We start from the raw sequence: 12,860 nt of genomic DNA, 5'->3' as shown, positions 1-12,860 counted from the left end.
TGTTAACTTGAACAAAATATTATCCCTTTGAAGACAAAGACATTTTATCACAAAAGAAAATTACTTTTCTATTAGCTTCAATTCTCTATGGTAATAATAATACTCACATAAACTTTCAAAGGAATATGAGGTAGATTAAGCACTAATTATGTAGTCGTACATACACTATTAGTTTACTTAGGCAGCTATAATGAGATATTACAAAGTTGGTGACTCATGCAACAAAGATGAATATTTTTCATCATTCTTAGTGTCAGAAGCACATGTTTCAGAGACAGAGAAACTCAGTTTTCTGTTGATGACTCTCTTCCTGCTTTGTAGACAGCTGGGATAATAGGTGTGCCATGTCTGACTCCTCTAAACTTTTCCAAAATCTTCCTGAAAGTAAACCAGGTCTTACCATGTCACATCAGTGCATCAACAACAGTCACCATTCAGGTGCCATATTCCTGTGATAACTTTCTGACAGCATAATGAGTACCTAGAGCTCCCAACTGAGAGTGAAAACTTGGATTTTTAAGGCTTCAATTCTGTAGCAATCACATCTTTGTTTTGAGTACTGCAGGGAAGAAGCATGTTTGGAGTGGGTAGTGACCAATTACCCTCACCGCTGTGACAATTTGAATATACAAGATTCAGTAGATTCATATGCCTGAATACTAGACCAACAGTTGTTGGAACTGTTGATGAAAGATTAGGTGGTATGGCCTTGTTGAGCATGGGCTTTGAGTTCTCAAAAAACCAGTGTTGTGTCTACTTCACTCTCTGTTTCTTGCTTGCTGTCCAATATAATGAGCTCTAAGGTGTGGCTTTCTGGGCAAGCCTTCTGCTCCACCGATGGTCTCTGGAACATTAAGCCCCAAATACATTCTCCCTTATATCCTAACAATACAACCTTGTGGATGGGAAAGAAAGAAAATGAGGAAAGACTTAGGGTCTTAGTAAAGAACTTAAGGGTGAAAGGGGATGAAAGCTGTGTAAACGGGGTTTGTAGGTCAGTTAAACTATTTCTGTAGAGTAAATATAATTGACAGCATATTACAGATTTTCAGAAACTGTAAGCCACAAAAACAAAGTGAACCCTAATGTATGTTAGTACTTTGGTTAATGCTTTATCAGGATTAGACCCAGGTTAATGCTATACCAATATTAGGTAGATTTTGGTTAATGCTATATTAATGTAAGTTAGTCAACTGTAACAGCTACTATGGTGATGAGGATGTCTATAGTAACGGAAACAGAGAGGAATGAGTCTATGCAAAGGGAATTCTCTGTACTCCATATCAAGGTGCCTATGTCTAAACATTTTCTTTAAATATTCTTTTTACATGTTTCTTCCATGAAAAATATTTTCAAACATTGTGGAATGATTAAGGATATCTGCTGAAATGTATCAGCCTACCTAGTATGATTAGAAAAAATAAAATTAATAAATTAATTAAAGTTAAACAACAAAGTGAATTTTTCTCTTTATCCTAAATTAAGATTGATTTCAGTGAATCTGTTCTTAACGGTTACCTGAGATTATCCATCTAATCACATGATACCTGGTCGATAGTCATCTTTCCTTTTTATCCTACTGTGTCCCCTTTCTGACGGTATCTGAAAGCCAGGAAATAGAGGTTGTCATTTTATTCCTACAACTCTGAATCATATTTTATTAGCACATTTGGTTTTCTAACAAGCAGAAAACTTAATTAATTAACTTGCTTTAATTCTTTGCCTCTAAACATCCTTAAAATTGTATGAAACACAAAAATACGATTTTATACTATTTTTATTCTGTATTAAGTATATTTATCCACTGATGATGTCTGACTCAAATACATTTAGTTTTCCTTCTCACCTGGTGTAATTGAAGGGAAAAGCTATGATGTTGCTACTCCCTCTGTTTCCATGTTTCTATAGTAACACATAGCAGACCAGTTGTGGTGATTTGAATATGCGTGATTCATAGTGAGTAGTACTCCATATCAAGATTCCCATTTTCCATGACTGTTGCTACCATCCTTCTGGCTCCAACTCCCTGATACTTGGCAGCAATTGTTTTATTTTCTCAGCATAACATTTTATTTTCCAGTTAACTTAGGTTGCCCTAGTGCAAACCACCACAGAGTCAAGTCTGCCCATCTATGCATACTGTATCTTGTTATTTTCTTAATAATAATACTGTCTGCTTAAGAAAGAGAAATTTAAGCAACAATCTGAAGAACAAATTGGCCAAGAGCTCAGGTTCATGTAATCACATGAAATAACAAAATATGACGTTTTCCTATATTGATCTCTGGCATTTCTTCAAGCGGTTTTTTTTTTTTCAAATACGTGTACAACCTAGTCTTTGAGATACATCATTTGTGAGGTTCTCAGCAAGAATAACATAGTAAAGAGGTAAGGCAATTTCACTATGCCTTAGTGCTGAATGTTGCAGCCATTCCCCCATTTCCATTTTATAGCAAACACAAAGTCAGGTAAGTATGCATGGGTGGAATCTGATTATGCTAAAAAGTCTGTATGGTATTTCTGAGTCACAGAGAAAAGGCATAAAGAACTTTTATGGAAAAAAAGTTGTATCTCTCATTTGCAAATACATACACAAGCAGACATATACAAGCAACATACTATACATTATTTATCACATGCACATATTTATTATATATACACGTATATAAATTTCCTATATAGTGTGTGTGTTCATCTGTGTTTGTGTGTGTGACATAAGAAGTGCTCAGAACAATAGATGGGATCCATATCAGTCAAGGACAATTATACTGATTTCATTTCTATTACCATGACTTTACCACCCCACTCTTACTAATAAACAGAGCATGGAAACAGAAATTAATCAGACACACAGTAAAACAACAGAAAGTGCACATACATATGGAGCTGAACAACGCTCTATTCAGTGATAACTTATTCATGGACAAAATAAAGAAATTAAAGACTTCTTGAATTTAATGATAATGAAGAACAATATACCCAAACCTATGGGACACAATGAAAGAAGTGTTGAGATGAAAACTCATACCTCTGAGTGTCTCCAAAAAGAAACTGGAGAGAGCATACAGTAAAAGTTTAACAACACATCTTAAAGCTCTAGAACAAAAGGGAGCAATACACCCAAGAAGAGTAGATGGCAGGAAATAATCATAATCAGGACTGAAATCAATTAAATAGAAATTAAAATCAACACAAAGAATCAACAAAACCAGGAGCTGGTTCTTTGACAAAATCAACAGGATAGATAAAGCCTTAGCCAGACAAACTGAAGGGCACAGAAAGAGTATCCAATTTAACGACATCACAAATGAAAAGAGAGACATAAAAATAGAAACTGAGGAAATTCAAAAAATTATCTGCCGCTACTATAAAACTCTATATTCAAGAAAACTTGAGGCAATTCCGCTAAAATCAGGGAGTAGACAAGGCTGCCCAATCTCTCCCTATCTATTCAATATAATACTCGAAGTCCTAGAGAAAGCAGTCAGGGTGTAGGGTGGGGAAGTGGGTCAAAGAAATACAATTTGGAAAGGAAAAAGTCAAAATATCACTATTTGCAGATGATATGATAATATACTTGAAGGACCTCAAAAGTTACACCAGAAACCTCCTACAGCTTAGAAACAACTTCAGCAATGAGGCTGTATATTAAATTAACTCAACAAATCAATAGCCTTACTTTACTCAAAAGATGAACACTGAGAACAAAATTGGGGAAACACATCCTTTACAATAGTCACAAATAATATAATATACCTTGGGGTGACTCTAACCAAGCAAGTGAAAGATCTGTACAACAAGAACTTCATGTCTCTGAAGGAAGAAATCGAAGAATATCTCAGAACATGGAAAGATCTCCCATGCTCATAGATTGACAGGATTGATATGGGAAAATGGCCATATTGACAAAACTAATCTACATATGCAATGCAATCCCCAACAAAATTCCATCTCAATTCTTCATAGAGTTAGAAAAAGCATTGGCATATTCAAATCCAGTATACCCAAAATATCCTCAACAATAAAAGAACTTCTGGGAGAATCACTATCCCTAACATCCAGCTGATTTACAGACAAATAGTGATAAACACTGGATGAGGTTGATACAGAGACTTGCAGATAGATCGGTAGAATAGAATTGAAGACCCATAAATGAACCCACACAGCTATGGTCAAATGATCTTTGACCAAGGAGCTAAAAGGATTCAGAGGAAAAGACAGATTTTTTCCACAAATGGTGCTTTTTCAACTGGTGGTCAGCATGTAGAAGAATGCCAATCGATCCATTCTTATCAGCTTGTACATAGATCAAGTCCAAGTGGCTCTTGAACCTCCACATAAAACCAGAGACACTAAAACTAAAAGAAAATGTGGGGAAAAGCCTTGAACACATTGGCACAGGGAAATAATAAACAGTGGCTTATACTCTAAGATTAAGAAAATTAAAATTTCTTTCTTTTTTATTAACTTGAGTATTTCTTATATACATTTCGAGTGTTATTCCCTTTCCCGGTTTCCGGGCAAACATCCCCCTCCCCCTCCCCTTCCTTATTGGTGTTCCCCTCCCAAACCTCCCCCCATTGTCGCCCTCCCCCCATAGTCTAGTTCACTGGGGGTTCAGTCTTAGCAGGACCCAGGGCTTCCCCTTCCACTGGTGCTCTTACTAGGATATTCATTGCTACCTATGGGGTCAGAGTCCAGGGTCAGTCCATGTATAGTCTTTAGGTAGTGGCTTAGTCCCTGGAAGCTCTGGTTGCTTGACATTGTTGTACTTTTGGGGTCTCGAGCCCCTTCAAGCTCTTCCAGTTCTTTCTCTGATTCCTTCAACGGGGGCCTATTCTCAGTTCAGTGGTTTGCTGCTGGCATTCGCCTCTGTATTTGCTGTATTCTGGCTGTGTCTCTCAGGAGCGATCTACATCCGGTTCCTGTAGGCCTGCACTTCTTTGCTTCGTCCATCTTCTCTAATTGGGTGGCTGTATATGTATGGGTCATATGTGGGGCAGGCTCTGAATGGGTGTTCCTTCAGTCTCTGTTTTAGTCTTTGCCTCTCCCTTCCCTGCCAAGGGTATTCTTTTTCCTCATTTAAAGAAGGACTCACTTGGGCCTTTCAACTTGTTAACATTTTTTAGTTCTGTGGACTGTATCCTGGGTATTCTGTACATTTTTGGCTAATATCAAGTTATTAGTGAGAACATACCAGGTATGATATGCCACACTCAGATGATATTTCCTAGTTCCATCCAATTGCCTGCATTACTCAGGATGTCCTCATTCTTAATAGCTGAGCAGTATTCCACTGTGTAAATGAACCGCATTTTCTGTATCCACTCTTGTTGTGGGACATCTGGGTTGTTTCCAGCTTCTGGCTATCACAAACAAGGCTGCTATGAACATAGTGAAAAAAATGTTCCCCTGTGGCATGGTGAGGAATCTTTTGACTATATTCCCAAGAGTAATATAGCTGTATCTTCAGGTAGATCTATTTTCAACCTTCAAAATGATATCCATAGTGGTTGTACCAGTTTGCAATACTACCAGCAATGGAGGAATGTTGGTCTTTCTCTACATCATCACCAACATGAGCTGTAATCTGATATTTTGATCTTAGCCATCAGTTCAGGTTTTGTAAAAAGTCATTATAATGATACAAATAAAAATAAAAAAGAGACGCTGAGAGCAGTCAAAACAGATTTGAAGAGCAGATGAAAAGCTCTGGGGTGGTGTTGGGTGATTAACCCATAAGTGTGGTTGATACGGAAATGAAGTACGCTAGTTAAATGAAGTGACAAACAGTTACGAAGAAGAAAATGATAGTCAAGTCCCCAAGAAAACAAGGAAGAAGTTGTTCTATTAACTCATAAGTGACTTTATAGACTGCATGGTGAAGACAGGGCACTTCATTACTACCTGCTGCAATCTCTTGGCAAAGTAAGAAGGAAGCCATCTGCAGGTAAATATGGGAACTCAGGATGAGGAAGAACCTGAGAGAAAGTAAGTTGGTGTCAATGTGGAATGTATAAGCCTCTACAAAACTGGAGAGAGTTGACCAAAGAAACTTGAGAAGATTAAAACACACTGCCTAAAGACAGAAAGGTCTTTTATAAATTGCCCGTGGCACATTTTACCACTGCCCGTGAAACTGACTTTGAAGGAACAAGTGTTTCCAGTTAGCCTAAACTCTGGGATTGGTGAAGACAATGTGTCAACTCAACATATTAGAGAAACAACTCAACAGATAAGTCAATGAATTGGTCTAAACCAGCTTGACTTAGGATCAGCAGCATAGGAACAAGAGCACATACTGTCCCTCTACTTGACATGGCCCTTTGTGTTCTAAAGACCCCCAACTTCCTAATTCATTTGTTTCCTTCAATACTGTTCAGCTCTGATTATTTTTAATGTTGAACCTTAGGGGGAAAAATCAATAAATTGGGTGTTAGCCTAGCAAGTAAGACACTGAGTGTTCACCAACTGCTGCACCAAGTCAAGAAAGACCCAGATGTCTAGAAAATATTAAATATCCCTTAGCAAATGTGATCGGACTAGGACCCAGGCATGAATATCATTATAACACAAATAATCTTATGACTTCAGGACATGGAAACATGTATGATTCTCATTTTCCAAAATGGGGGTAAAACAGTTTTATTTAGTCATGCTGGTGTTACATGATATAATCACAGCATTTACACTATAGAGACAACTATTCTGCCTGACTTTGGCCTATATTTGAAACATCTTGTATTGTAACTACTCAGTCTATATAGGTACAGGAGACACAACTGAACCAACCCAATGCTAGATTAACTTATTCCTTAAAGTGCAAATTCCAGAACACGCTTTGAAACGTATTGGAATTAAAACCCAGAACAATTCTAAGCTCTTGAGTGACAGAGATATTTCTCAATATGTATGGCAACTACTTCCATTTGGGATTGATTTCATTGACCACGTCTACTAAGAATCAGGTTAATAGATTGTTCATAATATTTTCTTTCAGTTCTATGCCATCTAAGCTTTCACGGAGAACCTATATGGTGAGAACAAAAGAGGGAACATTTTCCCTGAATGACTTTGAGGACCTTTACTTAAGAACATGTAACAGGTTTCTATTGCTGCAAAATAAATTACCACAAATTAGGACTGTAAGAATCCTGTTTATCATAGCATAGTCTACACTGGCATAGACATATCCATGTCCTCCCCTCAGGTGACTCAAGAAGCAGGAGAGGAACCTGGTAGGCAGCTCCATCCTCATCCCATGGCCATACTTTTCACACTTCATAAAATTCCATCCTGAATCATAGTGCTCAGTGGCCCACATTTTGTTTATTAGTATTTAATTAACATGAAGTAACAAGCTTCTGTGTGGGATTTTCATATTCCAATTAGGTGGGTTTTCCTTGATCTCAAACTAGTCTCCCCCAACCCAGATCCATGATCCCCTTACCCACACTGGACTACGTTTGTTCATTATCATTCCTTTTCATTTCTATTGAATCCCCACCAGTTTTCCTTCAAGGTTTTTTTTTACTTTAAAAGAAATATAATATGAAATTTCAGAAATACAAGTGGAATAAGAAAATGTAGTAAGCACAGTAACCCATGCTCAGAAGACAAACACCATGTATTTTCCTTCACTTCCTAGACTGTAACATGAATGAATGTATCAAGATCAGGGGAAATATGGGTAAAGACCAAGACAGTAGAAAGGGACCAGGGGAAGAATTCCTCATTTTTGCAGGTTATGAGTCAGTGCCTACTCTGATCTCATATAGGCTAATGGTTAAATGCTTCTCTCCAGTACAAAGAAGCTTTGCTATAAGTCAAAAGAACACTGTCTGCAACATAAAATTTCTAACTTCTTCTCCTTCCAGAGTTACAGAATTTTTTAGAAGAACTTAACTTACAAACGCAGCCAATCATATATCTTTCTTGGGAGAGTAGACTTTTAGAAGGGATGTAAATTATACCTTGCTGAGAAAGTATATTGCTAATAATTGTGAAATATATAATTTAAAATTGTTAATTTTCTTCCTTGAACAGTCTGGTGAGTGTCTAGGACAACAAGATCCTCCAAGACCACCATCTCTTCAACCTCCACCTCCTCTTCTTATTCGTCTTCCTACATATAGACCAGAATTAGGTAAACCATATGGGCAACCCTCTGTTCCAGGATTGCATCAACCTCCTCTTCTTCCTTTCTCTGATTTCCATTATTCTTATCTAACAGTTCATCCACGTCCTGGACCTCCAAGTAATCCTCATATTACACCTCCTCCCATTGTAAAAGCAAATGCAGTACCACCTTCTAAAGTCTTCATAGCAGAACCTCCTCTATCTCCAAGGTTCCCTAATTCTTTTTGGAGCTGGTGGAATACAACAGTAAAGTTTCTTACGCCAGAATAAAACAAACCAAAGGACTGTTGTATTTTTGGAGAAATAGTCTTTACTAGCTTAAGAAACAACCTTTACCCAAGCATTATAGAAAATGACAATAAAGAGCTGAGCAGCATCTCCTGATGTCCTCATTGTAAGGACGCACCACCTACTGTGTTATTTGTATAAAAGTAATCCTTCCAGAAACCTTGTTCCAGAAGGCACAGTGGTCATTAGGGGAAATACAACTGTAAAGTATAATCATGAGAACAGATGAAAAGAAAAGAAAATGTCCCCTTAAGTGTCACCAATCAAATAATTACTAATCACAGAACACAGTGATATATATTCACACTCACATTTCCAAGAAGTTAATGGGCAAGGTGTTACCATTTTATTGAACCCAATGAGGATTCTACATCCATGAATTCAATCAACATAGCATGCAAAAGACTCAAAATATATATTGCATGTGTACTGACCATGTTCTATTCTATGATGATTCCTTTGATAATCTGTAGCAGCTGTACTACAAGGCATCAATATTATCATTGGAATTATCACCAATCCAAAGTTTGTTTAATGTGTGTAAGAACCTATAAGAATTAAAGAAAATTATATAGTATTTTAATGGAGTACTTGAATATGTACAATTCATAGCATACACATATGCTCTAGAAACAGGCCCCCAAGGAACTATTGTGCTTCTACCAAATTTACATAGGAACTTTTAATTCTAAAGAAGAAGCATATTCCAAGAAAATCAAAATGAGTTGGGGAACATATCAGAATAAAACTGACATTGTTGTGTTCTGTTTGTATTCTCTCCTTGAAGACTATGCTCATTTTTTTCATCTTTATCAACTTAGGTATTTCTTACTTATATTTCGATTATTATTCCCTTTCCTGGTTTCCAGGCCAACATCCCCCTAAACCCTCCCCCTCCCCTTCTCTTTGGGTGTCCCCCTCCCGGTCCTCCCCCCATTACCACCCTGCCCCCAAAAATTACGTTCACTGGGGGTTCAGTCTTGGCAGGACCAAGGGCTTCCCCATTCACTGATGCCCTTACTAGGCTATTCATTGCTACCTATGTGGTTGGAGCCCAGGGTCAGTCCATGTATAATTTTGGGTAGTGGATTAGTCCCTGGAAGCTCTGGTTGTTTTGCATTGTTGTTCATATGGGGTCTCAAGCCACTTCAAGCTCTTTCAGTCCCTTCTCTGATTCCTTCAATGAGGGTCCCGTTCTCAGTTCAGTGGTTTAATGATGGCATTCGCCTATGTATTTGCTATATTCTGGCTGTGTCTCTCAGGACAGATCTACTTCTGGTTCCTGTAGGCATGCACTTCTTTGCTTCATCCATCTTGTCTAGTTTGGTGGCCGTATATGTATGGGTCACATGTAGGGCAGACTCTGAATGGGTGTTCCTTGTGCCTCAGTTCTAAACTTTGCCTCTCTATTCCCTCCCAAGGGTATTCTTGTTCCCCTTTTAAAGGAGTAAATCATTCACATTTTGGTCATCTTTCTTGAGTTTCCTGTGTTCTCTGCATCTAGGGTAATTCAAGCATTTGGGCTAATATCCACTTATCAATGAGTGCATACCATGTGTGTTTTTCTGTGATTGAGTTACCTCACTCAGGATGATATTTTCCAGTTCCATCCATTTGCCTATGAATTTCATAAAGTCATTGTTTTTGATAGCTGAGTAATATTCCATTGTGTAGATGTACCATATTTTCTGTATTCATTCCTCTGTTGAAGGGCATCTGGGTTCTTTCCAGCTTCTGGCTATTATAAATAAGGCTGCTATGAAAATAGTGGAACATGTGTCTTTGTTATATGTTGGGGCATCTTTTGGGTATATGCCCAAGAGAGGTATAGCTGGGTCCTTAGGGAGTTCAATGTCCAATTTTCTGAGGAACCTCAAGACTGACTTCCAGAATGGTTGTACCAGTCACCAATCACAACAATAATGGAGGAGTGTTCCTCTTTCTCCACATCCTCACCAGCATCTACTGTCAACTGAGTTTTTGATCTTAGCCATTCTCACCGGTGTGAGGTGAAATCTCAGTGTTGTTTTGATTTGCATTTCCCTTATGTCTAAAGATGTTGAACATTTCTTTAGGTGTCTCTCAGCCATTTGGCATTCCTCAGCTGTGAATTCTTTGTTGAGCTCTGAACCCCATTTTTAATAGGGTTATTTGTCTCCATGCAGTCTAACTTCTTGAGTTCTTTGTATATTTTGGATATAAGCCCTATCCAAGCTTATGGGATTATCTATCAGCTGTAGGATTGTTAAAGATCTTTTCCCAATCTGTTGGTTGCCATTTTGTCCTAAGAAGAGTGTCCTTTGCCTTACAGAAGCTTTGCCGTTTTATGAGATCCCATTTGTCGATTCTTGATCTTAGAGCATAAGCCATTGGTGTTTTCTTCAGGAAATTATCTCCAGTGACCATCTGTTCGAGATTCTTCCCCACTTTTTCTTCTATAAGTTTCAGTGTATCTGGTTTGATGTGGAGGTCCTTGATCCACTTGGACTGAAGCTTTGTACAGGGTGATAAGCATGAAATGATCTGAATTCTTCTACATGCTGACTTCCAGTGGAACCAGCACCATTTGCTGAAAATGCTATCTTTTTTCCATTGGATGGTTTTGGATCCTTTGTTAAAAATCAAGTGACATTAGGTGTGTGGGTTCATTTCTGGATCTTCAATTCTATTCCACTGGTCTATCTGTCTGTCTCTGTACTAATAATATGCAGTTTTTATCACTATTGCTCTGTAATACTGCTTGAGTTCAGGGACAGTGATTCCCCCTGAAGTCCTTTTATTGTTGAGGATAGCTTTAGCTATCCTGGGTTTTTTGTTATTCCAGATGAATTTGCAAATTGTTCTCTCTAACTCTCTGAAGAATTGGATTGGTATTTTGATGGGGATTGCATTGAATCTATAGATCACTTTTGGTAAAATGGCCATTTTTACTATATTAGTCCTGCCAATCCATGAACATGGGAGATCTTTCCATCTTCTGAGATCTTCTTCAATTTCTTTGTTCAGAGGCGTGAAGTTCTTATCATACAGATCTTTCACTTGCTTGGATAAAGTCACACTGAAGTATTTTATATTATTTGGGACTATTATGAAGGTTGTCATTTCCCTAATTTCTTTCTCAGCTTGTTTCTCTTCTTCTTTTCCAATCTGTATCCCTTTGATCTCTTTTTGTTGTCTGATTGCAAGCCCCTTCAGCTCCTTCAATCCTTTCTCTAATTCCTCCAATTGGGAGCCATTCTCAGTTCAGTCGTTTGCTGCTAGCATTTGCCTCTATATTTGACATACTCTGGCTGAGCCTTTCAGGAGACAGCTATATCAGGCTCCTGTTAGCATGCACTTCTTTGCTTCCTCAATATTATCTAGTGTTGGTGGCTGTATTTAAATGGGACGCATCCCCAGGTGGGGCAGTCTCTGAATGGTCATTCCTTCAATCTCTGCTCCAAAAATATGTGCATATCCCCTTCTATGAATATTTTTGTTCCCCCTTTTAAGAAGTACAGATGCATCTGCACTTTGGTCGTTCTTCTTGAGCTTCATGTGTTCTGTGGATTGTATCTCAGGTAATTTGAGTTTTGGAGCTAATATCCAGTTATCAGTAAGTGCAACCTTGTGTGTTTTTGTGTGACTAGGATACCCTTGGTTTTAAATGAAGGATGGAGAGAGCCTTTTGGGGTTACTTGCTTCTAGACACTTGGACACTATTTGACATTATCAAGACAAAAGAAATAAGCCCAGGGCAGAAATCTGGCTTTTGAGCCTGGGCTCACAAAATAGGCCCTGATTCAGAACATTTACATTTTAGTTAATGCATAACTCAGGGTAAACTCAGCCAAAGCATATGTGCCTTTTGTCTTGGCCATCCTAATTAGCTCCCAGAAGGGTGTTTACAGGATTTTGTTAATCACACAGACACCTATACTGCCACTCTTTGGCCTATATTTGAAACATCTTCTTTTGTAACTACTCAGTTTATAAAGGCTCATAAAACACATCTAAACCTCCCCCACTGCTAGGCTTCAGTATTTCACAAAAACAAACTCTGGAACGTGGTTTGAAACTAATTGTAATTAGTTATTAGTAATCTCAGAACAATTCTACACTCTTGAGTGATAGACACATTTCACAATACATATAGCAACTATGTCTATTTGGGATTAGTGCCAGTGACCACGTTTATAAAACCGAGCTTAAGATTTTGTTCATGGTTTCCCTCTGAGCCCAGAGATGACCCTTTGCCACAGCTGTGCCTGGATCCCTCTGGGAGAGAGCTAGTCTACCAAGAGTGTTGAAATACCAGGTAGCACAGGTAGGTCTACCATTGTGATCCCAAGAACCCGATTGGAGCCCTCTGGACACAGGAGATGAGAAGCAGGATGGGACAAGATCCTTCCTGTTTCCCTCTGAACACAGAACTCACCCTGTGCCACAGCTCT

General features: G+C 38.3%; 1 long non-coding RNA gene across 2 annotated transcripts in view; it reads right to left on the bottom strand.

Annotated features, from left to right (window-relative positions):
* Positions 1 to 324: 324 nt before the first annotated feature.
* The window catches only part of LOC134481832 (uncharacterized), a 75,747-nt gene continuing 63,211 nt past the window's right edge, over positions 325 to 12,860 (bottom strand). For both annotated transcript variants that reach the window (XR_010057679.1, XR_010057678.1), the window contains one exon: positions 325 to 1,602. This is a non-coding gene — a long non-coding RNA (uncharacterized LOC134481832). The remainder of the gene's footprint in view (positions 1,603 to 12,860) is intronic.

Source organism: Rattus norvegicus, chromosome 14 (genome assembly GCF_036323735.1).
Source record: "Rattus norvegicus strain BN/NHsdMcwi chromosome 14, GRCr8, whole genome shotgun sequence".
Classification (NCBI taxonomy): Eukaryota; Metazoa; Chordata; class Mammalia; order Rodentia; family Muridae; genus Rattus; species Rattus norvegicus.
Note: the sequence above shows the minus strand (reverse complement) of the source record. Positions and strands in the feature narration are given on the sequence as shown.